The 4887-nt window shown below is 38.4% G+C and overlaps 1 long non-coding RNA gene across 1 annotated transcript in view; it reads left to right on the forward strand.

Moving 5' to 3' along the window:
- Positions 1–739, forward strand: part of LOC128248035 (uncharacterized) — a 2649-nt gene extending 1910 nt beyond the window's left edge. Inside the window, exon 2 of the long non-coding RNA XR_008264307.1 lies at positions 375–739. This is a non-coding gene — a long non-coding RNA (uncharacterized LOC128248035). The remainder of the gene's footprint in view (positions 1–374) is intronic.
- The last annotated feature ends 4148 nt before the right edge of the window (positions 740–4887 follow it).

Below are 4887 nucleotides of genomic sequence, written 5' to 3' on the forward strand. Positions count from 1 at the left end.
TTTTCTATATGTGATAGTGGATTTTCATCGATGAGTTCTTGAAAATTGGTTATTTTCCCTAAAACTATATATTTTATATATACTTTAACTATAAGGCTCAATTTAATTTTAATTTTTTATAAATTGATTTTAATTGAGTTTTTTACCTGTAATTTTGGATTTTGTCCCTAATATTATTATATATATATATATATATATATATATTCGTTTTTGTTTTGCTTTGCTTTTGCTTCTTTTTTTATTTTCTGAACAAAGGCCCACAACAACATAAAAAAAAACTAAAACACACGATCCTAGAAAAAGCCAGTTCCTGCATAATATATACAACTTCAGCCAATTTTCACGTTAAATTCTTTCGTTCCTTCTGCTTGCAGATGCCATTTTCAACATCGTTGACGTTGAAACAACTTCTCGCCTTCATACAAAAAAAAAAAGACAAACGGATGAAATATATTTGTACAGCTTTGAGGAAGAATGAAAATAAATCAATAGGAAAATGTTTGTAGTATTGGTTCTATTAAACCTCATCGTATTACCTTTAATTTTTTACGTTGTACTAAGCTTGCTTTTGGATACACTTATAGCTACAACCTCCCTGTTAGTGTTCTTAGGTATGATAGCAGCAAATATCATAATGATCCAATCTTCGAACTATATCTACAAACTAATCGTTACAGTTGTATATTACATTCTAGCGTTTATTTTCCTTGAATAAAACTTCTGTTTATGTTATCTTTTAGATGTGTTGTTGTTACTGCTGTTGCCGTTGTTGTTACAGAATGTCTTGGTGATATTTAGTTAAGGCTCTTTCATATTCTGGATTCAAATTAGCTCCACATTTATCCTTCTGGAGTCGATGAAAATGAAGGATTAACATGCAGTTTAGTCATTAAAAAAAGTGAAAGTAAATTGCAACAGAAACTGGAAATGACGTCAATGACATCCCAAAATTTCATACAAAAAAACCACGTCTACCTCTATTGATAGGTTAAGTATTTCGGAAGGAACAGCTGAGGTACCCTGTTCCAATGTATTCTGTCCAGTAACGAACATCATTGAAAAGTGTAACTATTTTTATCTTATACAAAATATTTGCACGGTATTCATATTAATAATAAACGCGAAATTCTGTCCGTCCGGAACCCCTGCATATCAGTCTACATTTGCTCTACATAGACATATTATATCTTTTGGGAATCAGAATGATTCCGGGATTGAAAATCAACCATTCATTTGGATAGCTTCATTTTAAGCTAGTATTAAATATATGTACATTCTATACATTGGTTATGTTGCATACATTGTTTGCAAGAAATTATACAGGGTGTCCACAAAGTCTGTGTACATGGGGATTAACACATACGTTAAGAAATTATTATTTCTTATATTTAATTGTTTATCTTATGATTTTATTTACTCCATGTACCCACATGGGGATTAACACATACGTTGAGAAATTATTATTTCTTATATTTAATTGTTTATGTTATGATTTTATTTACTCCATGTACCCACATGAAGATTAACACATACGTTAAGAAATTATTATTTCTTATATTTAATTGTTTATGTTATGATTTTATTTACTCCATGTACCTAGACTTTGTGGACACCCTGTAGAATGTCAGTGTCGTCACTTACGGTTTCTATCGCAATTTTATTCTCAATTTTTTAGGACAACTTCGTCCATCTAGGGTCGACAAAAATAAAGTGCCAATCAGTTACTGAGGCCATTGGTGTCGACTAACCCCCTCTCGCAAATTTCAGAATTTCAAGCCTTGTATCTATGCTACAAACAATTAAGAGAGATGGTTTGGCAGAATCGTTAGACAGTCGGCTAAAATGCTTTGCAGTATTTGTTCCAGCTCTTTACGTTCTGAGTTCAAATTCCACCAAGGTCAACTTTACTTTTATTCCTTCCGGAGGGGAAGACGATAAAATAAAGTACCAATCAAGTACTGAGGTAAATGGTAGCGAATAACCTTCTCCTCTCAAAATTGCTGGTCTTGTGCCTAAATTGGAAACCACCATCACTATCATCATCACCACCACGAAATCATTAGAGCAAGAGAAACGGTAGAATGCCAGGCTAAATATCATCATCATCATCATCGTTTAACGTCCGCTTTCCATGCTAGCATGGGTTGGACGATTTGACTGAGGACTGGTGAAACCAGATGGCTACACCAGGCTCCAATCTGATTTGGCAGAGTTTCTACATCTGGATGCCCTTCCTAACGCCAACCACTCCGAGAGTGTAGTGGGTACTTTTACGTGCCACCGGCACGAATGCCAGTCAGGCGGTACTGGCAACGGCCACGCTCAAAATGGTGTTTTTTTACGTGCCACCTGCACAGGAGCCAGTCTAGCGGCACTGGCAACGATCTCGCTCGAATGTCTCTACACGTGCCACCGGCACAATGTTTTAGTATTTACAGAATCCCTTTATAATTTCATCCAAGTCTTGTCGGGAGTTGACATTTGAGAGCAAAAAATATCAACGAGCTGAGACTGGCCTTGTGATCAAGTCATAAATCAATAAACAGACTATTATCCTGTGTGAGAAAATCAAATAATGAGTAAAATAATACCAATATTATACTGAGTGTTAATTCACCAGACTGCAGCCTACTCCAACATAAACAGTTCTTTTCTAATGCCAGTGAGATAAGCAAATCCACATTTTTATTACTCTATACCAGTGCTCCGTAACCTTTTTTTTTCACATGCGGCACACTTATGCTATTTTCAAAATTTGGCGGCACACCTGAACAAAAAATATAACTAAAAGTACATGGAAAAAAATTATATTCAGGTTACACTGTGGCACACATAGCATCGTCTCGTGGCACACCAGTGTGCCGCGACATACTAGTTGCAGAGCACTGCTCTATACAGGTGCTTATATTATATTTGGCTTGTATTATATTTGAAACCATGACATTTCAATTCATTTAGATTGTTCAAGCTTTAGGACAATGCATGAACTTAACAAATTCTATTGTCAGAGCTCATGTAAGATATAATTTATATTCATCTCATCTCACCTTCTTTGCTCACTCATTCTTGCGAGGGTCGTGGGGGCAGAGTCCTCAAGCACGCCTTCCATCGGGTCCTATCAGAAGCAACTGTCTCCAGTTGATCCGGCTGGACCCCCAAGCGAGATCAACCGAACTCATGAATGTTATCCAACCATCTTGCTTGTTGTCCATCCCTAGGTTTCCTGCCAGTTAGTTTTGCCTGTAAAACCTGTCAGTGATTTTTTTCTTGAGATATTCTTAGTGCATGTTTGTAGTATCGGAGCTGTGGTCTCTCAATTCGGAGAAGTAGCAGTTCGAACTGGAGCACTTCTCTGGTCACCCAGCTACACATTCTTTTGAGTAATGCACTCCAAAATCCCTTCAGAAGAACCCCATCTCGGCCGCTTGTATTCGCAATTGTACTCTTTCGGTCACTACCTAAGATTCATGGCCATAGCTAAGGATAGGTACGAACACCAAATTGAAGATAGTGAGCTGAGCTTTTACACCTTCCAGCCTTCCTCTGAAGCTAGATGTGGGACTTGTCGTGGAAGGTGCCGCAGGAGTATGGGATCGATGGACAGCTTCTTGTCTTAAAATCCCTATACAAATGCCCTAGTATGTGGTCAGATAAATGGTGCCAAGTTGAAACCATTCAACGTGGGTGAAGGACACTGCCAAAGGTGCGCACTATTACCTCTCCTTTTCTTAATTTTTATGAACAATATTGACATGTGCAGCTGGGTTGAAAATGATATCAAGACTGGCGGGTGTAGGAACAGTCGGCTGGAATTCGCAGACAACATGGTACTACTCAACTTATCAGATGATTTTTGACATGCACTTGATAGGTTTACTGCCAAGTGCTGTTCAGCAAGAATGAAAATCAGTGCTGCTCGTCCTCTCAAAGAGGCTTGTGCAATGCCATCTACATTCCACTGAATCAGGTGAAGTTCAAGTATCTACGGGCCGTTTTTACAGATGATCATTCATATTGACTTCTTAATTTCCTAGCGGTTTCTGAGACTGATAAGAGATTTTGTGATGTTATAGCGCATTACAAATAGTGGGTTACAGAGGTGAAGTGAATCAAAGCGAGTTAGAAGCCATCTTTGAAGGAGCTTGTCCATACTCTACAGAATCGCCACTGGAATAAATTGTTAGTCACTTTTGACTAATACATAATAATAAATATCGCCTGCAGCGGCGACATCAGCGATGTTGACGGCGGCAGCGTCGAAGGTGATGGCGGCTGAGTCGATGGTAAAATCACTTGCTTCATTGTTATCGTTGTCAAGTGTCGTCTGCATAATCGTCGTCGTCATAAAATATGCCATTTCAGTTACTTTAGTAATGACAAGATCGTATTATTTTTTTTATTTATAGATGCCAAGTAAAATAATTAATGTAAACTATTTTTTCCTTGGTACAAATCCATTATTGATAAGGCTGTAAATATTGTTACTATAGAAATGTTATTACAATCATAATTCATTGAAGGAGAGAGGTTCGTGAACTGTGTAGTTAGTAATTTTAATTCCTTTGTGAATAACTACGCTGTTCATAAAGCACTTTATCCACAACCCCAGTTGTGGTGTGTGCGTACGAGTAGATGTAATCGCCTTACCTCGGTTTTCCTTTCCTCGACTGCGAGTCCGTCTTGCGGTATCCGATCCTCGAAGCTCGCCCCGACCTGAAGTACACCAGGAATAGCAGCTGCTTCTCCCAAACCTTCCCAAACCTAGACCGTCGCTTAACACGTCTTGTCTTGGCCGCAGACCCGTTCGAAAAGGGCACGAATGCCGATCGAGGCTCCCTCTGCCCTTTTTCCCCTTCCGGTCGACTCGCCCTTCCGGTCAGCCTCCCC

This window comes from Octopus bimaculoides, chromosome 6 (genome assembly GCF_001194135.2).
Source record: "Octopus bimaculoides isolate UCB-OBI-ISO-001 chromosome 6, ASM119413v2, whole genome shotgun sequence".
NCBI classification, from domain to species: Eukaryota; Metazoa; Mollusca; class Cephalopoda; order Octopoda; family Octopodidae; genus Octopus; species Octopus bimaculoides.